At 34.1% G+C, this 27339-nt stretch overlaps 1 protein-coding gene across 2 annotated transcripts in view; it reads right to left on the minus strand.

The window, feature by feature from the left end:
* The window catches only part of LOC130443402 (polypyrimidine tract-binding protein 2), a 431147-nt gene that overhangs the window by 283668 nt on the left and 120140 nt on the right, over positions 1-27339 (minus strand). The gene's annotated exons all lie outside the window — the stretch shown is intronic.

Consider the following 27339-nt stretch of genomic DNA (forward strand, 5'->3'; position numbering starts at 1 on the left):
CCGTTTAATTTAATTGAATAGCTTTAAAAAGGTAATGTAAAACTAGTAGGTTTTTTTTCAAACGAATACTTATGATCCTTAATTCTTTTCCAATAGATTTACTCGTTTGTCTTGTATAGATTATTCTTAATAAACAAAATAAAGCCAAAAAAAATTACTTTTAATAATTTATTTTGTAGTAAAATTCCATTTTTATTATTTCAAAGACCTTGAGCGCCATTTTTGTCTTCCAAATTAGTTAAACAAACCTAATAGTTATCGTATGCGTGATAATATAAAAAAATAATTCATGTACATACGTTAATGTCTATTCTTAGAAAAATGATATCTATAAACATTTGTTAGATATTCAGTGTCATCTGTTTGTGTATCTTTTTAAAACAAATTTTACGATAAAAAAATTGGGAGAAGCATTAAAATTTAATCGGAATCATCGATTTGTTAATAAAACAATCAATGACGAAAAACAGGGCGACGATTCTACCATAAATAGAAAAAATCCTTTTCAATTCTATGCTGTAAGTTCTTTTCGTTTCTTTCAGTTGTTTTGTGCTATATTTTTCTCTTTTCTCCAATTTTTTTTGTATTGGTTTTTCTTGCCATATGAAAAACAATGTAAACAAATTGCAGCTATAATGAAAAAACATTTCAGCTTTCGCCAAATTTTAGACTTCCATTATAACCGTATAAGACCGCCTTGACGGTCCATGTCGTGGACGAGTACGTAACAATATAAATTTGTCTATTCAATTATAGATACTTATAACCTCGAAAAGTATGTTCTATTTAACATGCCTACGTTTATTATTGTCTATAAGTATTATTGAGTAGTTTAACATTTTCCAGTTCTTACATTTAGTGTACCTATTTCTGTTTTACTGCATTCCTCTTCATTTTTCTTTCTAGCTTTTTTATTTTGTTTTTCGTTGTCAAATATATTTTATTGTTTTGTTTTTTTTAACGTATACCCTCCTAAGATGAAGTATTTTATAAATTTTTCATTTTTCATTCAATTTTTAAAGTAGTTTGTCATTTTTATGAGTTGGATCGTTGGATATTTTCATTTAATTAGGAAATACAGAACCAATTACCATATACCACGTAAACGTTGTTTTTTTTCCATTGTGTAGTTTCTTTTTTTGTTCCCTCGTCTCCATAAAAAACGAATCAAGTTGCTGTTTCAAGTTGTTCTTCTTTTGTGAGAAAGACGCATCGTCTTGGCGGTAAAATTCTCATTCGAATGAATTTCCACGAATTTCCACTCTACCCACAATGGAGACATAATTATATACAAATTAATGACGCCGGCGAAAATATAAGGGCTTAAGAATAGGGATTCAGTAAAATTGGATTAATAATGGACCACAAATTGAAATTTCCGCGATCCCGCATACTTTCTATTACGATTGCCCGGTTGGTTTGCCATGAAAACTCTAGAGACAAGAAGAGGCATTTTGTTTTATAATAATAATTGAGGCTTTTTTCACAAAGAAATGTAATAATTGAAAAAATTGTCATCGAATATCTATCGACTTGATCGAATATATTAACAAAAGACACTTGAATATGAATAAGATAATATACTTACAAATTACAACATGAAAACTCATAGAAAGAGTTTCGACGAAAGCAAACCAGAAAATAATAGTGAAACGATACGAATCCCTGCTGATCAGAAAGAGGATATTTGAGGATGGGATTTACTTTGCTTTGTCCTCCAGCCAATATTATTTCATCAAGAACTTTTCAACTGGCGACGGCGCAAGCTAGTAGACATTGCAGACATTTCAAAAAGTCCGGTACATCGCATATTAACTGAAAATTTGGATATGAGAAAACTGTGCGCAATATGGTTGCCGCGTTTGCTCACAATGAAACAAAAAGATGTCGTCGTGAAGATGTTTACATCGATGGATGAAACGTGGGTCCATCACAACACCCGAAATAAAAGAACGATCAAAACAATGGACTGAAAAGGAAGAACCAGCTCCAAACAAGGAAAAAACCGTTCCACCTGCAGGCAAAGTGTATCAACGACGAGTATAATGCAACGTTTCAGCGAAGAAATCAAGCAATATCAGCTGCATTTGTGTAGAAAGAAAGCCTTGTTTCATCAAGACAATGCAACAGATCACACATCCGTTATTGCAACGGCCAATTAATTAATCAAAGTTCGAATTGCTACCTCATATACCCTATTCTCCAGATTTAGCACCTTCGGATTATTTTCTGTTGAATAGATGAGGTGAAGTTATACTCGATGCTCAGAAAAATTGGAGAGCAAGAATTTTAGTAAAACAAGTAATTTAAGAAGTATTTTTGGATGAAACTTCGCATGGAGTAGTTTATCTGGAAATATTGCCTAATCTCGATGTTGTATTTCATTGCAGATGAATAGTTAGACTTATTAAATGGCGTTTAACTCTTTTTAGATCTCAATAATTAGAACTTATTTTTATAGGGGTAGTTAAAAAGAAAAACGTTTGATACTTTTACTTTTATCGGATGTAATCATTGAAGTGAATTTCAAGTTTTGCTTTCCGTGAGACACTCAGTATCCTTGAAACGTGGTATTTGGTCAAGAGCAACGGTAATCGAATACCATAAAGTGGACATAGACGTAGACCGTAGATTTTGAACGTTACCTTCTTTAATACCATCGATATTAACAACTAAATAAAACGCGTTTGAGTATTTCACATCTTAGGAAAAAAAATACTTCAAACGATATATCGAGTGTTTTTAAGAAATGATTAATAACAAAACGCCAACAACTTCATTTAAACTTAAATGAAAATCGAAAATTAACCTTTCTGGAGACTTCTTAAATAATAATAATCATCATTAACGCTTTGGGTCTTACGAAGAGATGTAGCGTACATATTCAGCTTAGCTCTAAAAAGGAAATCAAGGATATATCAATCATCATGTATATTCCAGCTTTATGAATGTTTATATAAGAAATTCAGTCAATTTTCTTCGGCTCCAAACAAGGCAAAGGCCTTTCCATCTGCAGGCAAGGTCATGACGTTGGTTTTTTTGGTTAGGTTAGAAATCAAATGAAAATTGTGTTGTTTCATCAAGACAATGCACCAGCTCATACATCCATTAATTGCAATGCCCAAAATTAATGCATTAAAGTTTAAATTGCTACCTCATGCACCCTATTCGCCAGATTTATCCCCCTCGGATTATATTCAGGTCCCAGACTTGACAAAATTGCATGGTGGTCAAAGATAGTTTCTAATATATTGATCACCTTCAGTTATTTGTTTAGATTTATCTTTTTGTGGGTCTGATGAATGAATTCGTAACTACGCTTATGAATTGAGACTCCGTCTGTTAACCAGAAAGGTCTTTAACCTTATACGTCTTCGTGTTGAAGAAAGAAACATATATAAATATAAAAAAAAGAAGTAATAACTGACCACTAAAAAATGTGGGAAAATGTTCCACAAATCTAAATACCATGGGGATATTATTACGCCATTCATATAATTGGTTAAAATATAGGGTGTTAATTTCTACTTTTCAACAAACAGCTTAGTACGTATAGAATTTAAGAAAACGAGATTTAAAGACAGGTTACGTGAAGAACATTAAAATTCCATTGGCACATTCAACAACTACCTGTTAAGAAGGTTACATAACATTCAGTTTCCATTTTCGGTAACCTTGATCTACCACAATGTCAACTAGAATTGATAGAAGAAACTAAACCTTATAAAGCAAATGTGAATTACATTAATTCAAATAATAAGTGTGGAAAAAACGATTGGAGTAATTTTATATAAATAAATGTTCATCTTTTGTGGTAAATTTGAATATCTTATTGATTTCGTATTTGACAATAATGACGCAATGACTTAATTTGAACAACATTTTTCTAAAATATGTCATAGATTTAGACGCAGTTTTATTTACACGAGGATATATTCAACCAGACCTCCACAACTTTTATTACCTCCTCGTTGAAAGAAAATTTACGACCTTTCAAACTTTTTTTCACTTGAGGAAAGAGATGATAGTCGGACGGAGCGAAATCTGGTGAATTCTAGTAATTCAAACCCTAAATAACGAATTTTTTGCAAGGCAACATGAGGTTTGTGTGCAGGGGCGTTGTCCTGCAAAAACAAAACACTTTTGTATAGCTTTCCACGTCTTTTCTCTTTAATCTTTTCCTGAAGAGTGGTCGAATGGTAATTTCCAGTTATTGTTCTACCCTTATACAAAAACCATGATTACTCCATGGCAATCCCAAAAAACTGAAGCAAGAACTTTTCCAGCAGATTTTTGGACACGAAACTTCTTAGGTCGTGGAGAACCAGAGTGTCGTCATTCCATCGATTGTTGCTCTGCTTCTGGATCGTAGAAATATACCCAAGTCTCATCCATAGTAACAATTCGGTTTAAGAAGTCTACATCGTTTTCAAATCGAGCACAGATCGAAAGCGATTCTTCTACCCTTGCATACTTTTGGTCAACATATGGTTCAAACATTTGTTGGGGATCCATTTTGCAGTAGTTTTTCTCATGTCAAAATTGACGTGAACTATATGATGAACGTGTTCGTATAAAATATTAAATGCATAAGATATTATTTTTAGTCCAATTCGACGGTCTGATAAAATCATGTCATGAACTACATCGATATTTTCGGGGACTGACACTGAAACTGGCTTCCCCGATCGGTCATCATCTTCAATGGAAAATTTACCTCTTTTGAAGCTTGAAGTCCAATTTTTCACTGTCGCATATGAAGGACATTCATCACCAAGGGTAAATCTGTTTACCTCTTAACCCTTTTAAATACAGGTACTTGATGATGGCTCGATCCCCGTAAAGAACAGGAAGACGGCAGAAACCATCATGGGAAAATAAATCACTTGAACATTCAAAAACCACATTGACTAACTAGTGGACAAGATAGAGAAAACAAATGGATATCTGAGAAATAATCAGAATAAGCTAAAGAATAACCTCATCGTGGTGTAGGCATCTACAATTTAGAGATACACAATCTAAATTCATCTTGAAATAACCAGTGAACAGGATAACATCATTCTAGTATATTTACTTGGAGTTGGACCAGGGAATTATAAACAAATTCACCAAGAGAACATGAATAACAAACAACTTAAAATACTTTGCTACGCGGATGATGTCGTACTGTTCGCTGAATTCGAGGACGATCTCCAGAGACTAGTACACATCTTCAACACAGTAGGTAAATTGTACAATATGATCATTTCAGCTGAGGAAACAAAATGCATGCCAACGTCTAAGGAACTTATATGCTGCAAAATAGAAATTGATGGTCATGAAATACAACAGGTACTAAAATTTAGATATTTAGGAATAGACATAACGAGTTATGGAGATGTCTAGAATGAGATGCGACACCAGGTTGTCAAAACAAATAAAGTAGCAGGATGCCTCAACAACAATAAACATCTTACAAAAGAAGCCAAAAGCAGAATATATAAGATCTGATTCAACTAAGACAAAAATACTGCTAGAGACTCAGGAAAATAGCAAGGAAAACACTTTTACACTGAGAAAGAAGCTAAAATATAAGAAATACGTGCAAGGTAAAAAATGTAACTGACTGGGTACTAAAACGAAAACAAGAATGGAATAGTCACATTAGCAGAATGATAAGCTAAAGACTAGTACATATCGCAAGGCAGAAGAAGTATTGGTCGACCAAAAAAGAGATGGTGTAACTATCTGGATCCAGGAGGCTGAAACTGAAGAAGAAACAGATAAATCTACCACACAAGAAGGAAGAAGAAGATAAACAACTTCACCAGAAGAACATTAAACCAAGAATTCAAAAACAAGTAGTAAATAGCCAGGTCCTGTTGACTATTTCATACATTGCCTAAACGTAAAACGAAAGCTGATATTGCTTCAACGAGAAAAACTGTAGCATCAACCTCGAAAGCTGTTGCTTTCTAAAATGTTGTAGCTAGAGGATTTATCAATCATATATAAGTTATATTAAGACTTTTTGGCGTAATTTGCTATAATCAAGGAAGTAAGAACCTTGAAATAAAAATATTCAATAATTGGCGTGAGAATTTTCGGTCAGTTTAAACGGTAGTCGGAGAATAAATCGGGCCTGGCGGGCCTTTTAGTTGGGATCTTTTTAATAAGCATTCAGTTATTTACATCGAACCGGGGGGTCCATTATTTACTTTTAATAGGAACGGAGACCCTTTATTGCCAAGAATAAATCCAATTTTCGACCGTTAAATTTCGCGAGACCTATCAAAATTACAATATATGTAAATTATTATTTTATTTGAATTCGGCGTGGATTTAATCTGAAGCGTGCCTTATTATAGAAGATTCGGTGATTTTTTTTTCAATAATATAATTATACAAATCGCCTGTCTTATAAAACTTTATAAAATAATGTATAGGGTGATAATAGTAGCAGTCCTTATTATTTTTCATCCAATGACTGCTACAGTAACAAATTAGAAGTTTCAATAAATTATTATTAAAGTTTATTGAAAGTCACAATGGACGTTCATCTAAAAAATAACGAATTGATATTTTAATGATTTATATCCTAACCGAATTCCCATAATAAGATCTACTGTCAATAAATTAGTGAAAAAGTTTAACGCACCTGGTTCAGTGAAAGATTTATTCAAATCAGAGCGCAGAAAAACTGCATCAACTGAAAACAAACCTTTAGATGTCTGTGTCCTGTTAGAAGACGATCTATACTAGACAAATATCCAGGGAACTTGATATTTCGCAAAAATCCGTAATGGAAATTTTAAAAATGTCAGATGACGATTTTGATAGACATGAAGAGTTTTCAGATATAATGATATAAAAATGTTACAATCAAAACGATCCAAATTGTTTAAATAATGTTATGGTTTGTAATGAGGCCACTGGAAACGTAAATAGGCATAATTGTAGATGCTGGTCACGTATCAATCCTTGTTGAATGCGTGAATCCCACACCGAATATCCCGAACAACTGAATTTATGGACTGGAATAATAGGCTACAAAATAATTGGTTCATTTTTCATTGAGAGTAACTTAAATGGTCCGATTTATTTAGATTTATTGGAAAATACTATTATACCTGAGATGGATCTGGTAAAAATGAAGAAAGTAGTTACTTCGAGGGATGACAGAAGTACTACAACATTTTTTCAACAGAACGATTTGTTTGTTTGCGACATAATTTTCATTGACTATCTTGAAAGAAGAAAAATCACCAACTCACACATCCGTTATTGCAATGGCCAAAATTGATGAATTAAAGTATGAATTGCTACTTCATGCACCCTATTCGCCAGATCTAGCTCCGTCGAATTATTTTCTGTTGTCAGAATGGAAAAAATCGCTGGGTGGTCAAAGATTTTCCATGCAGCTTGATAATTCTTATTATAAAAAGTGTATGGAAGTAGAAAGAGATTGACTTGAAAAACTTTTGTGTTTTCTTTGTTGGACCATGTTGAAGTTTTGGTCGAGTTGTTGTGTCATCATTTTAAAAAGCCCAGGATTTATCAAATGATGAGTATTTCGTAATTTTATGATGTAAGATGCACTCTGTACAAAATATGTAATTAATATCTGAAATTAATAAACAAACAACTTGGTTTTGTTTAATTACAAGTTTAAAGTAATAAGAGTACATCTGCCTTTCCTCGAACAAGTCGTAAAATATCAATAATTCCTAAAAATATCGTTTCCTTGATATATTTCTGGCATAATATGAAACCCAAACCAAAATCGTAAAGGCGCTTATTATCAATAGTTAACTCATACGAGCTGTTTGTAAATCAATAAAATTAAGAACAGAAAGAGCTTGAACCATTCATTGGAAACTGTTTTATGTTGTACGCGTAGGCGATTGTGAAATATACGTAAATCATTTTGTTATTTCGTTTCCGGATTTAATTTTAATACCAGAAAATACTGTATCTGTTGAAATTTACCACATCAAAAAGACATTTTATAGGTTTAGAGTCGTAATAGTAAATCTACGAGAGTTTACTCGAAGTTAAAAAACTAGGTATTCAACTTTGGATACTCTATTTTCAAGAAAATTGTTTTTTCAATAGTTTCACATCCATCACTCATCAGGAATCGATTTTTCATTCGATTAATGCCAGTAGATGAAGTGAGAGCGATTCCGGACGTCATCTACGTATCCTTTCTTTTCACATGATCAACTCGACCTCCATGCAATGCCCATACTTGGTAACAATTACAAAAAGTCAACCTATGTATGTTTGTGTGGATTTGGGGTCTCGTATACACCTCGTCGACGTCTCCTTTTCTTGCTGCTAAAAAGCGTCTTCTTCAGGTGTTTGTTGAAGCGACAGTGCCTCGACAGAATTTCTGTTAGGTTGATTCATTCAGCAGATCTTTTCTGGTTATAGTTTCCCAGAAGAATACCAGACCCTGTAGTTTGTCCCAAAATTTGGTTTTGCTCCAATCTACCTTCTTTTTCAGTACTTTTTCCATTGTTCTGTAGCTGATACCACGGAAGAGTTCAGGAATACATTGTAAGGTAATTTTATTTTCCTAGGTAATTCTAGGTAAGCTTAGAGTTCTAATGGCTACCTGGCTATCGGATAGGATGACGATCTCCTGTTTGCGATAGTTCTTTTCTAGATTGAACTGAACATATTTTTCAATTGCATAAAATTCTGCTTGAAAAATGCTTGGTGCGCCGACCAGGCTTCAACCACCTATAGAGGCCATCCAAGGATTATTTTGTCTAGACTTTGGAAACAAATTTATCGATGATATTATTTCTTTTTTAGAATTACCGTGTTACGACAACTAAGATCGTCATTAACAAACTGTTTGCATTACATAAATTAATAATTTATATTTCATTATATAGATTAACTAATATTATTTAAACTTTTTTGGGAGCTGGTGGTTACTGCGTTTGTTGTATCAAAAGCGGCCAAATACCTGCGAGACAATCTACGTACAACAACTATATCTCCACCTCTCACAAGAAGAAGGTCTTTGAAGTCGATGGACCGTTGAATTTCATGTAGCTTAGTGCTGCAACTGGCCCAGTGATTTGCCCATTCACCGTGGAGGTTAGCCGTCGAAGCTTCTTCATTTCCATATATTCCAGTTTGAATCGTATCTAGATTAAAGTGAGATCAGAGCTTGCGAGACGATCAGAACCTATAGCTGATTGTTTGTCGTCAGGTAGTTAGGAAAATCAGAACTTGGAGGATTGCATATGATTATCCTATGTTATTTTTCCAACGAAGACAGGATGCGATAGGATTGGGGGCTGTGTCCGATAAGATATTGGTTATGAGAGTTTATAGAATTGCTGGGAGTGATTGGAGGCCAAAATTACTGGTATGAGATGATAAACCGGATTATCAGGTTGTGCTGAAACTTTTGCACAGTATGACATGAGAATTAGATGTCAATAAATTTATTGAAAGTACGTAGAAGTTGTTATTGATGTTAAAAAAAAGATAATATTCGTAATTAAGTTTAATAACAAATAACCCAGTAGTAGATCTTCATAATTTCATTTTTTACACCCCAAAAACTCTTCGACAATCATTTTGAATGGCATCTGAGTAGACCGAATCACTAGGAATAGTTTAGTGTCACTTTTATGTCTATTTTATCAACCAAATGTTGTAAAACGGCATTTTTTGAAAATTAAACGTATTTTTTAGGTCCGGAAACTTTTCCAAAGTCACAAAATGAACGAGTTCCTGTTCCATTTACCAAACAATCGAAAAGGATTCAGAAGTAGCGACAATTAACCGGAAGATGCTCGAAAATATATTTCCGGTCCAGACGGACTTTTTGTTTGAATTCGTTTTGATCTATTCTTATAATTTATAATCGAAATTAATTGTTAATACTCAAATAAATAAGACTAAAAAAGATTATGAGCGTTGCGTTCCTAAACGATTTTAGCTAATAATATAAAAGAAAAAGTACAGCAGAAAGAAAAGCATGAAATAATATAAGATACCCAATTTTTTATATGTCTGCTGCGATGATTGTTTTTCATGAAAGCAACTGAAAAATATTATAAAAGTTTCCTGATTCAATGATAAATAATTCATAAACGAATCTTTAGACGTTTCGGCTGAATATTTACTGTTTGGGATGCGAAACTTCAACTTATTCAAACAAACTGAAAAAGATCTAGCATTGATGCAAGATGGTTTGAGTGATAGATTGCGAAAGAAGTTGAATATCTTAAGAACTAGTCAACGTAGAAGCCTGGGGACAGTCTTAATTGACTCGAATGAAGAAATGTTAACCTATTGGTGAGATAAAATTGTCATATTTGCAAACAAATTCAAGGAAATTAGATTAACAGCGGCATCGATGATTTTTTTCAGTTTGAGTTCAGTTCATTTTCCAGAATTATCCATTTCGATCAATATTTTGAGCTTGAGAGGGATTATTGACGTCCTAAATAAATTCGTTAACATATAGCTTTTCTCAGGGCTTAGTTTGGTAGAAAAGTCTGGTTCTGCTTCTTTGAGAAGCGATCGTTTAACCTTCTGATCACCTCGTGCTGATATTTTGTCAGTTTGGCCTCGAGAACTACAGCTAAAGCCTTATCGGCTCACAAAGCTTCGGGTTTATCGTGATCTTCATGATTTTCAACTGCGTCATGGACACTTTTAAATCGATCAGCCTCAACAAACAATCATTTTATAGTCGAAAATGATCGCTAGTAACCTGAAATTATTTTATCTGAATGCGGGATAGGTCAATTTATGACCCACGATATAAATTCTACTAAAATTACTCTCAATTTCATATTTATAAAACTTTTTTTCTCGTATTAATGGGTATATAATCTATTTTATGAATATAGTGTTGTTTGTCCTATATAAGAAATATTAAAATCATCACAAACTACTTCATATTTTATTTTATTTTCGGAATTTTCAATTTTAGTTTATTGAAATAGTAGATACATAAATTTTATATGAATTTATATCAAATTAACGATAATCTGTTGTATAATATACAGAGTTAATTAGCATATAACTTATTGATGGAAATAATCCACTCTTGCTAATTTTCAGCTCGATATTAGTCAAATTACACGTCGTTTGACCTTAATGACATTATAATCTGAAGTATTTCAGTAGTTTCTTTCAATTTAATATAGTGTAAAACAAAGGTAAAGAAAATCATGATAATTAGTCATGCCGCACTTTGTTTATAAGCTTTCAACCCTGATTGAGTTGTCAACTTGACTAATGACACTTTTAACTCATCAGATGTTACATGGTATATCAATTTTATCGAGGAGCAGATTCACATTATAAAGGCAATTTTAATTATGACGCAATTGTTGATTATAATCAAGAAGAATATTCGAATTCTAAGGATGAGTTTTTGAATTGAGTAAATCGCCAGATGGCGCTATTCATTACCCGTTTCCCATATTTTTATCGATGTATTGCGATATTTCAAGGTGATCTACATGCCTTATAAGGCAAGCAAAAAACACGAATTATATTATTTTTCATCGATTCGTTTTTATAACAAAAAAGCAACTTCTTGTATACAAGGCTACGTTTTGTTTAAACTATTTCGTTAAGGTCTGAGAAATGTTCATTCAAATGAGCTTTTGGTCCAACGTGAATAAATACGCGGATGATTCTTTAGTCATTTTATGACAAAACCAAAAGCTTCTACCATCTCTAACCTCGATCAGACCATAGTGGTTCCATCAAATAACCCTTGTAGTGGAAAAACCCTAGGTCATTAAAGAAAAAAATTATTTATGTTGGGACAAATGTCAGTTTAGGAAGGGCTCATATGGAAAATTTGGAATTTATCCCTTATATAGTCCATATTTAATACCTAGTGACTATTTTTTCTTCTATCCAGTTTATTAATAATATTGATAGCAATTGTTCTTTATTCGACTTTTTGCTATGAATTCTTGTAGTTGTAGTAGATATTTTTTTATTTAATGAAATACATTTTTGTGTCTAAGGAAAATGTGACTATTTTTATAATTATCCACCAGATGTGGGTAGAAAACATCTTCAAGGATTGGTGTTCTGCCTCTGGACTCTGTTTGTCCCGTAGAACCGCCGTTAGACGTTGCTGCGCGGTTGGGAGACGATTTAGCTCTTCTGCCAATTGCTTTCTTCTTCTCGATTTAGCTCCTTCCCCCTTTTGTTCTCTTCTCTCCTCTCTTCTTAAACACCTCAGCGACGATCGTGTTCGTTGTTATTCAGGCAATTTCCGTTAACGGTAAAGCCTCCAACATATTTCCATACGTTACTTCTACTTCTATTGCAGCTTTTTGTGATGAAGCATACCGAAATGCTTGAACCTATGGAAGTATTCTGTAACGCGTCCGCTTCCAGAGAGCTTTCGGGTCAATTAGTGATTCACCTCCACGTAGGAACGACTTAACAAGGTGTCCATCCGTGGGTTCATCTTTCCTTAGTCGAGGCATCTCCTAACATTCACCAACGACCTATTCTTTTTTTCCCCTCATTCCTCTTCAACTCGGTGCGGCTGATTTTCTGTGTTGGTGAAGGTATCTTCTTTTCTCCACTAACAATCTAATAGGCGACAACTCTCGGGGCGCTCAACCTCAAATGAAGCGATCTTTCTCGCTGTTTCCTGACCCAAATTGTAATTCTGTATATTATGGACCTCTTAATTCCGGCATTAGCCGAGATAAGATGTTTTTCACTCTGGAGGCTTTTTCACTCAAGAGAATCGCTTTATTTTTGAATATCAGTGGATGATTGGAATGTGATTGCTTGTTCGCTGACTTACAGACTTTTTTTTTGTGCTTTGCTAGTTCTAGACCGACTGAGTCCATTCACCAAAAGATATCTTCGAGGACATTACCTAGTACGAGAATCGCCTACCTCGATTGTATCAGTCTAAGTTGAAATTGGAGGTCTGATTCTTTTCATTGTATCCAACATAAGATGGCCAGTCTTCATTTCCTGGTACATCGGTTAATTAACTTTTCACAGATGTAGCTGTACTCAACGGTTATGATAAACAGTTAATTAATCATCATAGGTTTAAGAAATCTCAATGTGAAACGACTTTTTTCCAAAATCAAAATGAAAAATAAGAACAATTTGCTTTCGATCCTGTTCATATAAAGGCATTGAAAGGAATTTTTAAGAGAGTGGGTTTTAAATTGGTTTAAAAAGCCAACAATACATTAAAACAATTTTTGGGCAATCCTAACATGTGACGGGAAGTATATTGGGCAGACTAAGAGATCCATTATTATTTGGTTTAAACAGCACATAACATTGGATGCACTTGAAAGTAATGAAATTGTTAAATGTAAAAGTAGCTTAAATAAGAACAAAGGGCCAATTTCTTACAGACCACACTATAGTTTAACCACCCGCCAAGGAGGTTTCCCTACCAGTGAGCTTTGCGATGCCCTTTAGGTGACTTTGTACACCTTGGGACTGTTTTCTATGTTTTAAATGTGTGTTTTTCTATTATTCATATATAAGTAATTAATTTTAATCATTAAGACGTTCGTTTCAACGTGTATAAAATAATCTAAGACTAGCGGTGGACGTTTTTTATCGGTTTTAGTACACACCTCGTATGAACTTTTAATGCCTATTTTAACTATTCTCGTGAACCAGCTTTGTAAACAAAGCTCTCGACTCGTGTACGTGAAAGTTCCATTAATTAAGTTCAGTGGGTATATTTTAATTAGGTTCCCACTTTGGCGGTATTGGAAACTACTCTGTAATATTTACGGAAAAATAATTGAATAAAATGCATGTGTCAGTTTACGGTTTCTTACCGAAATCATTACTTACAATGCCTCGCCGCAACTCTATCGCCATTTTGTATCAGTGCCAGAAGTTTATACATTTAAATGTAGATATCGATTTTAGATAATAGACCTTCAACTAACCACCTATCTACACCTTAACACACACGTTCAATTGACAACTAAATTATTCCACAATAATGTCATCAAATACAGGAAATGTTCATATCGGAATGAGGTTTAGACCATTGTTAAAGATTCTGTTATTGTAAGGGAACGATGAATAATCGATTATGTTCAAATTTGATTGATGTTACTATGGTTATAATTTTGTCAGCATTGTTAATTCAGAGTTTTCATATTATGATTTTCTTAAATAAAACCGATTTTTATGCACGCAAGTATATTTTTCTTCTTCTTCTTCTTCTGTGTATTAGGCCTAGTCGATTGTTTTATCTTCGACATGCTTGTAGCTGCACTTTTTTTGTGGGTTGGCCGGTACTTCTTGGGCCTAATGGGCGCTATCTTGACCAGTCTGTTGTTGTCCATGCGACTCATTCCATTCTTTCCTTCTTGATAGAACCCATTCGTTCTATTCGTTAGGGCTTTTCCGGCCATCCTGCGTAGCACTTTCATCTCTGCTGTGTCCATAATTCTTTTGGTTTTCGTAGCCTTGAATATTCTCAATTTGACCTCTATTCCGATATGTTTATTTCGCCATATGGTTTCGTTCAAACATTCTGATATTCTTAAGGCTTCAGTTGCTTGCTCTCTACGTCTCCAAATCTTGAAATCTCGATTCCTAGGTATTTGCATTTCATTACCAGCCTACATCTTATCGGAGTTTTGGATGTGGTCATACATTTTGTTTTGGACGCAGATATTATCATATTGAAAGATTCAGCTGTGCAGTTGAACAGTTATATGTTTCTCTCAACTCTTAACCTGCAAGGGTGATTGCAGGTATGTATGGATTTGGTTAGGTTAGGTTAGGATCCATTGTTGTCAGATGATCCACTAATCCCCCTCCTTTTAGAAAGTCTAAAATGTGGGAGGGCTTTGATTGCCAGAGATCTTCGTCTTCTATTTCAAGCGCCCCCAGAGGTTTCGTCCTTTGTACAACAAAATCTGCACGATGGATTATCTTTTAGGTCTAGCGTCTTCGGGTGTTTGTTGAGGCGACAGTGCCCGATAGAACTCCTGTTAGTATTCGTAGATTATTCTTAGTTAGTTTGATATATTCAGCAGATCTACTCTGGTTATGGTTTGCAAGAAAAGTCTTTGCCTGTCTGAGCTCTTGTAGATTGTCCCAATAATTAATTTTGCTTGTATCTACCTTCTTTTTTAGTGCTTTTTCCATTGTTCTGTACCTTATAATCGAAAAGCGTGTAATGTTGCATAATTAAAACTAATTTTGGAATAATTACATTTACAGGAAAAAGTTTTTCCAGCAGTCGTCAATTTCAATACGTATTCTCAAATTATAAATCGACTAGAACATTAACGTGTAACGATCTTTACGTGAGGTTTCTTTGAGGCGAGTGCCTTTTGTGAAAATTCCTTGTTTTAATACAATGAAGGGAAAATAATAAAAGGAAACTCTTCAGCATAGAGCTAGTTGATTTTCATGAACGTAGTTCCCTTGAATTTTAGTTTCTAGTAGGATTTTTTTATATGAGGCTTATAAACTTTTGTTCGCAAGGAACTAAGGATGATAAAACGCTGTTAGATAAGATTTGACAAGACTGGCGTTTAACTTGACTTCCTCTCTTCCAGTTCTCACGCTAGCTTAGCCTCACATTCATTCCCAACCGTATAAGGAAAAGTGTATGAATGTAGGGAATTCAAAAACGGAAGTACAGACGTCCATAACGAACAACATTCTAGCTGGTCATTGTTTTAGAACGTAGTAATTGCAAAGCTTGAAAAAGCAATACTGAAATAACCTGGACCTCAACGAGATGTCAGCAAGTCCTGTATTCACAATTTGAGAGACCGATTTAAACTGTTTTCGCGGTGCAATTCAGGTACAAAGAAGTTGGTACACCAAATGTAAACATTCATTCATCTAAACGACGATAATGTCTAAAAATATAGGGAAGTCTAAGCTTCATAAAAATGTATTATTCAATGCCAATAAACATGTTTTTCTTTATGAAAATTTGCTGGAAATTCAAAATAAGGTACAAGGTTCGTAATATGATTTTTTTATGACAATTTTTATGTATCTCTTAGAAATTAACAAAAAAACTAATTTTGAAACAGAAGAGACCTAAAATGGAGAACATTTAGAAACATATCAAAAGGTCTTAGAAATAAGAAATTAAAGAAATTTATAAATTTATTTAGATTCATTTCAGACTACGTACATCAAATTTATTTCCTTTTACTAGTTAATTGAGGACGCTTATGACGCCTGCGGTAACTTCCAACTTTGAATAAAATAAAACATCAAATCAGTTAATTAAAATTTCTTAAAAGTAAATGGGTATCCAGAGGGAACAAAAATAGACACCTGGAAAAATAATTTACAAAAATGTATCGGTTTTTTTTTGAAATATGATAGACGAAACTACAAAAGATATTCGTACAATGGTTAAGAAGATTTTGAAAATCATCTTCCATATTTTATACGCTATATGCTTCGAGTTTTTTTAAGAAGATGCACACACAGGGTGTTTCTAAATTCCTACGACAAAATTCAGGAGGTGATTGCTATCTATTTCAGCTTTTCTATTGGTTGGACTGAAGCCTTTCAAATAACGATGTCCATGTTTACAAATTCACTGAAAATCTTCACAATTGACGGCTGTCAAATAAATACTAAACGACGTGGCGTCCTCAAACTACCGCCATCTCTAGGTGAGGCCAGGTAATTCTGGGATCATCCTCGTATAAACAAAGTTTGCACAATTTGAAAGTTTTACATCAGCCACGTTTTATAATTATATAGATAAACGTGGCATCTTCAAACTACCGCCATCTCTAGGTGATCATCTAGGTGTATAAACAAACATAAACAAAGTTTGCACAATTTGAAAGTTTTATAATTTTATAGATAAATTAATGATAGTTTCGTATCGTTACTTATTGCCGACTAAACTACTTGGTTCAAGTATTGGTAAGTAAACTTGAAGACAATTTCGTGTTACGAAAATAACATTTCAATCGGTTAATTTAAAAATTTGAACACTCGTTCAAGAATAATCGCGTTCACATGATTCGTTGAGGTCAAAAATAGAGACCTAAAAAAAAGGAAAACTCGAAAGCTTAGATATTTTAATTTATTTAAGCATTGAATTTGGTTAGTTGCCAGCACATCAATATATTCGAGATCATGTCAAACGGAATTAGGTCGATAAATAATTTATTAGACTCTATTTTAATCTTAAACATGGAAATATTAACTTTGATTCAAAATCATATACTATGCGTACAAATCAATTATTTTCAATAACGTTTCGAACGCGTTCAAGAGAATTCGTAATGCAGAATCAATAAAAAACTAATTTATAAGTTCTAGTTATGAAATACGAAGTTTAAACGTTAACGATAAATACCTTTACCTGCATTTTCATTATCGTTCGAGTGTAATAATCATTATAATGAACAGTAGAAGATAATTTTGAAAATTTCAGTTTTACGTGAAACTATATGATAATTGTTCAATTAAATTCCTTCTTTTTTGCGCTAAGATCAGTTATCCACTTCTACAACAGTTTACTATGTCTTTATTAGGAAGCATCTCCGATATTCCCTTGCCTTCTGGGGTACGACTCAGTTTGAGCGAATCTTCAAACTACAAATGAGACCTGTTAGACTTTTACTCGGACTAAACAGCAGAGCTAATCGTAGGGACTTGCTTACAAGATTAAAAATCTTTGCCTAATTTGTAGGCACGCTTCTCCAATTTCAAAAAGGCCGTTGCAAGGATATTAATTTGAGAACACGGAGCACGACCTTTATCTACCTATACGTTCAGAATTATTTAACGGCTCAATATTTTACAACGCAAAAAATGCACAATCATTCGCAAGTGAGAAGGCTAAATAATATTCGAGATACTTCTATTTTTCTTTTTATGGATTCTTCTAAGTATCCTTCTGCTACGTTGGAAGAACGCCATCCTCCGAGTCTTTTCAGGAAATCAGCGCCACTTTCCACTAATGTCGTTGCCGAAGACCGCCTCAACCAGTAGATTTTTCATTTTCAAGTATTTTACAAGTTTCGGGACAGCGCTGACGGTATGGCATCCAACATGTTGGGCGTAATACCCGGATTTCGGTATGTAGCAAATAATCTATAAATAAACTAGAAGAATAATATTTTACAGTTTAAACTACTTTGACGTCTCGCCGTTCCATAAAAATTTTGACACTGTATCTAGATTTTGCTAACTCTGATATATTTTTAGGAATATCTGGATTTTCTTTATAATATAATTTGTATACCTGAAAGGGCAGTCTTCATACTTTTGGAAAAACTCAAATTACTTGTATTTCCATACGTTCCGTACATTTCCATACGTTTTTTCCATTGATTGAATCAGTGCTGGAAGTCTTGTTTGGTGAGGATCTTCAAGAGCTCTGCCGTTTATTGCTTTACCGCTTCCATTGACTCAAATCGGGTCCCTTTCAAAGCATATTTTATCTTCGGAAACTAAAAAAAGTCACACGGTGCCAAATCTGGTGAGTACGGAGGGTGTTCGAGCACTGGACTGTGCTTACTGGCCAAATACAGTTAGCGTTTTTTACGAACTCGTTCTCGCAGTGTTGCCCAAACTGACAAATAGTAAGTCTGGTTGACGCTTTCACCCTCTAGAATTTATTCAGTCATCACGATACCGTTAATGTCGGGATAAACGATCAATATTGCCTCAGTCGGAGTTTTTTTCAATTTAACGATAAATTTGAGATTGATACGATCCTCCTGTTTTTCGTAACACGTATTATCAAAAAAAAAACAAGTTCGTTTTAAATCACTACTGCACAAATACTATAATAGTGACGGAAACGTGTTTTGGGATGTGCATAGACAAGATATCCAGATACCCCATCCGTTTAGGGCGCCCTCTAGGCGCGCAGTGTCGTTATTTAATAGCCAAACCTCGTATAATGTGTGTAATGACCGGAAATGCAGAGATTTGTTTTTCAGTTCTGGAAATTTTGAAAATGAATTGGCTATTTGGTGACAGAGTGCGAGGGGGAGTGCTGTACGTCAATTTCCTAGGTACCCAAAGGTCCATAAGTGCGATTCTTCTCCAGGATAACGCACGTCTTATAGTCGTGGAACTGGAGTGGAAGATTTTATAGCATACCCCCTACAGTCCAGAGTTATCTCCATGCGTCTACCATCTGTTTGGACCACTGAAATAAGTTCTCGGAGGTCGAAAATTCGCCGTCCGAGTTGCCCAAGAAATTCTTCGATACCGGCTTCAAAATTCTGAGAAAAATATGTAACTACTAAGTGAAATTATCTAGAAAAACTGTAAATATTTCCTTCGTCATATTTGAACCCCCCTCGTATACATAATTTCACGATTTTGACGTACTTTTAAATGACATTCAAGCTGTATATCAAAATATATGATATAATCCTCGTAGCATTAATCGTTTAATGAACTTTTGTGTAATGAAAGATTTCTCAAAGGATAAAATGAAATTTGATGACTTCAATTCCTCTAATAAATTGAAAATTTTATTACAAATAGACGATCCCCTTTTGGAATAAATTATTTCTATAGCCTTTACCGCTCCCGTTATTATCTGGTCATCTGAGAATTAAGGGTAAGATGCTAGAGGGCTAATGCCTGCGGTCGGTTTAGCCTAAGACCTTTTGGAACTTTCGCTCATATAGCTTTCACTTTCCCTTACAAAACAAAACAGTTTGTTAATAAATTTATTGAATAATATTTGCGCAAAGGTCGTAAGATCTCGTGTTTAAGTAAGTTTAATAATTATCCGAAACAATTCATTGATCGCAAAACTTTTAATGAGGCTATTTTATAAGTTTATTTGATATTTTTACAATAAAGCTTCAATTATCTGATTATCATACAAAATTACGATGAATTTAATAATTATGTTCCAAGTTTCACCGTAGCAGTTCAGAATTTCGCCGCTCGAAGCGCCCGCAATCTCTCCTGTCTATGGTCACAGGCCGTCGTTCACGCGATTGGTTGGCATCGAGCTAAGAAATGAATGGCGGCTCCAATCGGAGAAGCGCGCGAAACAGTGGTCTGTTCAAATTATCGAACAATGTTATTCACTATTAGGATATATATTGAAAATTTACAAATTTAATTCAAGGTAATAACATTTTTGCAACAGGAATAGCTGGATGAGGTCATTTTTTAACAGAAGTGAATATCCGATTTGGATTTTCGTTGGTGCTTTTCGTATTTATTACCGAGACAGGAGAGACTGACGCAGCGCGCAAGCGCGGGCGCCATTAATCGATAGAAGAGAATAGAAAGTGACACAGAGTTTTCTGACTTACACATGGGGGTTATAGCTCGTGTCCTGACTTTCCTATAAAGGGGGAAATGTTGATACTGATCCAGATGACCCTCAAGAACCTTAAGTATGATAATCCGGATAAAAAGAGAAAAATCATCACGGAAGCATCAGATTGTGACAATGCCAATAAAGAAGATAACCAGGAAGTAGGAGAAGAAGAAGAAGAAGAGTATTGATAATAACGCCATGATGTTTGTTCCCATTTTCGGTTTATCGAGCATTGGAAACATCTCAAAAAATAACTTTTCCTGTTGTAACATTCAGGCAACGAAATTATTTCCAAAAAATATAGTAAAACTAGCTAAGGTTTATGATTGGTGAAATTTCAAGTAGACCCTTTAAGGAGGCTCATTTTCGATTGAGTAATTTCCCGATAAAGAATGAAACTGTTTTCAACGGTAGCATCAATCAGATGAAATATTAATTTCTTGCACTTTTCGTGGACAGCTGTCACTTATGTCGATCCCTGCCATATTTAAGTTGAATCCATAGACTTCTTTCGATTTATATTTTTTTTGGTCACAAGACATGGCGATGTGAAATCGATTAATCGATTCATCGGACCAAATGTATCGATGTCTTGAACCGATATGTTGTACTGAATCGATAACACACCCTTGATAATCGATTGATACGATGAATGCACTCGTAATATTACGGTGTTTCTAGTTATTTGCTTTGTGCTTAGTTTCCTCAGGACTTAAACGAAGAATTTTGACATTATACAGGGTGCGGCAGCATAACTTCCTTTTTTAAAAAGTTCGCCATTTAGTCGGTAGATGTCGTAACGGAGTGCTAGTGGTCTCGTTCGAGAGGGGGGACTATAAAGTTTTGTCCCGGCACAGTTCAGTCGCCATCATGCGTTGGAACAGTGAGGAGCGTGCGTTTGCCGTTGAGGTTTACTTTTCGAGCGGATGTTCTGTGATCGCAACCCAGCGCGCCTTTCGGAATCGCTTTAATTTAGCCCCCTTGGCCCCTGTCCCGGACCGGAAATCAATTGTTACGTGGGTCACTACGTTCAGACAAACTGCAAGTGTGACAAGACGAAGAACTGGAGTCCCTCGGCCCATTAGATCACCGGAGAACATTGAGTTAGTTAGAACTTCAGTGTTGCGATCACCACGGCGTTCTGCGCGCAAACATGCGTCTGCCCTTGGACTTTCCGATCGTTCTGTGAGGAGAATACTTCATGATGATCTTCATTTTCATCCATACAAGATAACAATTGTGCAGGAACTTTCTGAACGTGACTTCAATTCTCGGAGGAACGCGTGTGAGGTTTTTCTGGAAGTCGTTCCTGAGGACGCTATTGTTTTTTTTAGTGATGAAGCCCATTTTCATTTGTGTGGATCCGTAAACAAACAAAACATGCGCTACTGGGCTGATACCAATCCTCGACAATTGCATCAACGGCCTTTGCATTCACCTAAAGTCACAGTGTGGTGTGCAATTTACTCACGTGGAATTATTGGTCCCTGGTTCTTTGAGGAAAATGAAGTCACAGTGACAGTGAATTCGCACCGGTATGTAAACATGTTACAGGAATTTTTTTTCCCACGGCTAGATGAGTTGGACTCAGGGGACACTTGGTTCCAACAAGACGGAGCAACGGCACACACTTCAAGAACATCGATGGCTGTTTTGAGGGAACACTTCCCAGAGCGCCTTATCTCAATTAGGAGTGGCCAGCCCGCTCTCCCGATTTGACCCCTTGTGATTATTTCCTATGGGGTTTTTTGAAATCCCGTGTGTATGTGAACCGTCCAAGGACCCTACAAGATTTGAAGACGAACATCCAGGAAGAAATTGCCAACATAACGCCTGCTATGCTGGCAAGAGTCATGACAAACGCCAGAAATCGGTTTACTCAGTGTATGGAGAATGGGGGACGTCACCTAACTGATTTGATCTTCAAAACTCAGTAAAACAAAACTTTATGTATGTGCCTGTATTATAAAAAACGAATAAAAATTTTCTGATTCATACAATAAGTTTTATTAACTTTTGAAAAAAGGAAGTTATGCTGCCGCACCCTGTATATCGCAAGTGGTTGTACTATTATAATCCTATACTTTACTGGCAAGAACAAAAAAAACTCGTGGAATCATCTGTTCGTTATGAGTGCGTTTTTTCATGTTTTCTTTTATATTGATCTGATACATTGATATGGAAATAAAAATAATTGTTATTATCGAATTATCTGAACTATAAAATCCCTGATTTTACTGTAAAGAGATTCCAGAAATAGTTTATTATGGTATTTTCCATAAAATAAATATATATTTACATTGGAAATATATATTAAAAAAATGGATTTCTTAGAAATCGATCTTTTAATGAATCGATTCATCAGATTCCGATCGAATCGATTTAAAAATCGATCTTTTTTGGAAATAATCGCCATCCTTAGACTGATTGTTTTCGCAAACGTGGCGCGTATAATCTGAAGGTTAATTCAAATTCATTCATAGAAAACTATTAGCCACTCTGTATAATTGAATCCTAAAATACTTCAAGAATATGTAAAACGAGATTATGAAATTCATGAATATAATAAATTCTATTTTATTATTCTGTAGAATTATATTTCGTAGGCAGTTTCATCAGTATGAACATCCATTAAAACATTTTAAAAAGTCGGACATATTTAAAATTGACGCAAAAATAATAAACGGAACCGTTAAAATGTTAAATTTGTCACAGAGCCAACAACAACGAAATTCCAGTAGATTGTAGCGAGAAAATCGCAGAAGCCGATGCATTGTGGGTGGGTATTATACACATATTGGCTAGACAACAACTCATTAAATAGTACGAACGAAACTATTGACGACAAAAGTGTCGTTTGGTACATAACAGTACATTAACAGTAAACAATCAAAATTTAAAAAAAAATGAAATAGACATATCAATAGTTTCCTGTCCTCTTCAATACCTAAGAATAGGGGTCAACAAAATTTGTCACGAGAAAACTTATAACAAATTTTGAACCAAACAATAATATATTAATTTCTATGTGACGACAAGATATATATTTTTATAAAAAGTATAAAAATCGCTAATTTATTAATTGCGTCCTTCTTCAATGCCCAATCTTCAACATCGACCACACGTAACATTTGATAAATGTGCTGGAATTTTCGGCATAAATCAGGTAACCCCCTCGAAAAATCGGCAGGTAGACATGAAGGAGGTCTCGTGGGTCCGTACTTTTTCGAAGGACACGTGACGTGCCAAAATTATGTGGAAATGCTCGAAGATTTACGTGGGCAAATGAACAACAATCCAACACTCAAAAACATCCGTTATTTCATGTACGTGAGTACCTTAATGTTCATTTTGGACATGAGGATACGTTGAGTGGCACCCTGTGGAGCCCTTCCCGACCACCGAACTTCAATTGAAGAAGAATTTGAAACTCTTTACGAACAACTTGACATTCCAATTCATTTTGAGGTAGAAATATTTGAAATTTGTCCTCAAAAGACTTAAATATTTCTAGCATATTTAGAATATGCACTATAAAAGTTTTGTTACGAATTCGTCCACGACACGAATCACAAAGCCGGTCCTGTTCGGTTACAAAGAAAGAATACAACTTCCATTGTTTGTTTTGAACCAGTTTCTAGTAACGCTTTTTTATTTATGTGTTTTTCTTATGTTTATATTTTAGAATGATTGCAAATGAAATCATTGCGTTCAATAATTGAATTAACCTAATGAATACTAGTCTTTACTCGCGAATAGAATACTATATTTTACCTATAACAGACAGAAAAAAAAACATAATATAATATTATCATTAAGACTGTGGTCAAAAAATGTTTTCTGCGGTAATTTTCTTGTTAACTCTTAATATGTTATTATACTTTTATGTATTTTCTAAAAAAAATTATATGGTGATAATAAATTAAATCATTTACTTGTTTCTAAATCGTTTTGAGCAGTGTGTATTTCAACTCAACTTTGAAGTAATATTTATATGACATCAACGAGATTCCGACCTGTCAGATCTCAATTTTTCATAGATTTTGAAACGTGTCAACGCATTCTATATTCGATCATTTTCTTTCTGGAGCCGTGCCAGTTACATTGTCGAAACAGATGCGATGCGATTATGAACGATTCCGAAAATGCGGCAGAATAGCAAAGAAACTTGAAATTTATGACAACAGAAATAAATTTATTTGTGAACACCATCATCGGTATCTCCTCAAAATATTATTGTTTACCTGTATAACATAAGCTACGGGTAAGAAAATATTAACAAACTCCTTAATATTGTTGATTTATTTAGCTAAGTTGATTAAGCCACAACTAGATTCTACTCTCCATGAGACTGCTCAGTATAATATTGTGTAGCAAAGTTTCAACGAGACCGTAGGACCTGCGAAGACCAGCGGCTCAGTGGTCGACCAAATGAGGTGACGACTCCAGAAATGTTGAAGAGAATCCACTGGATGATCGTCGACTGGAAGTGCGCGAGCTAGGCATTTCAAAAAATGCGATACATCACATAATAACTGAAAATTTGAACATGAGAAAGCTGTGTGCAAGATGGGTGCCGCATTTGCTCACAATGGAACAGAAACAGATGTTTCCATCGAGCCAAATATTTGCGCCATCCGCAATTAAGAACAACTTATGCCACGAGACTCATATAAATTTTGATTAATTTTTGTGTTAAATATTATTTCTAAACCTTTATGACGGTAATGACCCACGAGGTCGATGCGTATTATCAAATAAAACAAATTGTGTCACGAGATTGCGGATTTACTCACAAACAAACAAGGTGAAGAAGACAATGTCATAATTGAAGTCATTATTAATTAATTGAATATTTGTTATTATATTAATGGCAAAATCACATCAAATATGTTGCATATTTAGATCTAATTTATATGGGTCTCGGCTCGTACACACGTGTTACTTTTTATACCATATTAAAGTAAATAAACGTTCCTCTAACCTCATTTATTTTCCGCTCCATACGCCCTTGTTGTTTCTGCATTCAACAAGTGGTCTAATTTAGAAAACGAACGACTTGATTTCGAATAAAAACAATTCGATGTGTGGCGTCTTCTATAAGATGTTCTCGACGAGACTCTGTTAGTTTTTTGCTCTGATGCTTCAACGGGCTTTGATTGTTTATTGGGAAAGGAAAATCTCGAGAAAAATCACGAGTAACCAATCGAATTCGTGTTTTATCGAAATCGACATGATTTTTAAATTCATATTATTGATTTGATTGGGAATGAATTAATTGAATAATTGACATTTTCTTAGTGTTTTTTTGGAACCGTTGATGATATTTGTCCTGTTTAAACTAATAATTACACTATCTGACTCGCGTTTCGATGGACAATTTACCATCTTCAGGGAGGGAAGGTAAATTTCTGGCAATTGGATCAGTGAGAAGCCTTCGGAAAAGGAAAACCCAGTGAAAAAGAAAGAGGATATAACAAAAATGAAAGGAACGTAATCTGAGCTCAGGAAATGGAAATAATTTTTTCCTTCCAGAAAATAATCTGTGGAACAAGGTGCATGAAGTATCAATTCAAACTTCCCACGTGTATCACATCTCCCTTTTCAGTTTAAAGTAACCAAAATATGGCTTTTTTTATTTTAATAAAGTCAAAAAGTTGCCTTTCATGGTTGCATTCGATCAAATCACAAAAATATACTTATTAAATGTGAGTCTGTGTAAAAATCTGCTTTTCTGAGTTTAATTATAACGAAATTACCCTTTTTGATGTTTGGTGAAATCAAAGTTGACTTTTCTGGTTATAATTTGGTCGAAAATTAACACTTATCAATTTAATTTAGCCAAAAAATAGATTTTCTGAGTTTAATTAGGTCGCAAATAATCTATTCATGTCCAGTTTGATTAAATATTGCCTTTTCTCAATATAATTCAGTCAAAAATTAACTTTTCTCATTTTAATTTTTATTAATAAGTTAATTTGAGTTTAATTGAGCCAAAACTGGATAATCTAGATTGAATTTGGTCAAAAGTTAGCTCTTCTTAGTATAATTTCGTCAAATATTAACCTCAATTAGTTCAATTTGGTCAAAAAGTTCATTTTTCCTTTAATTAAAAAAATTTCTGAGTTTGTTTTGGAAAAAACATGGCTTGCATAATACAATTTAGCCACAAAATGAATTTTCTGAGTTTATTAGGTCGAAAATAATCTCTTTATGTACAGTTTGGTCAAAAATTGCTTTTGCTGAGTATAATTCGGTCCACAATTAACTTTTTATTTCGTCGAAAATTTACTTAGAGTTTAATTGAGACAAAACTGGATAATCCAAATTTAATTTAGTCAATAAATAGCTTTTTTAGTATAATTTCGACAAAAGTTTTATTCAATCAGTTGATTTTGGTAAAAAAATTCATTTTTAAGTTTACTTTAGTTAAAAAATTAAATTTCTGAGTTTGTTTTGGAAAAAAACATGAATTGTATAATACAATTTAGCCAAAAAATGAATTTTCTGAATATGATTAGGTCGAAAATGATCTCTTTATGTCCAGTTTTACCAAAAAATTCTTTTTTCTGAGTATAATTCAGTCAACAATTAACTTTTTGATTTCGTCGAAAGTTACTATGAGTTCAATTGAGTCAAAACTAGATTATTCAAATTTAATTTAGTTAAAAGGTAGCTTTTCTTAGGATAATTTCGCTAAAAATTAAGCTCAATCAGTTTAATTTGGTCAAGAATTTCATTTTTGAGTTTACTTTAGTTAAAAAATAAATTTTCTGGGATTGTTTTGGAAAAAACATGAATTGCATAATAAAATTTAGACAAAAGATTTTCTGAGTTTGATTAGGTTGAAAATAATCTTGTCTAAGTTCAATCTGATCAGAAATACCGTTTTTCAGTGAAATTATGTCTCAGTTTAAATTTTATCAAAAAGTGATTTTGAGTCTAATTTAATCCACAAAAATCTAACAATTTATAACTTAGATAACTAACTACGAAATTATTGGCGCCCTGGGTGTTCAAAATATCGTACTTGGGTATGTCTTTTC

Source organism: Diorhabda sublineata, chromosome 4 (assembly GCF_026230105.1).
Source record: "Diorhabda sublineata isolate icDioSubl1.1 chromosome 4, icDioSubl1.1, whole genome shotgun sequence".
NCBI classification, from domain to species: domain Eukaryota; kingdom Metazoa; phylum Arthropoda; class Insecta; order Coleoptera; family Chrysomelidae; genus Diorhabda; species Diorhabda sublineata.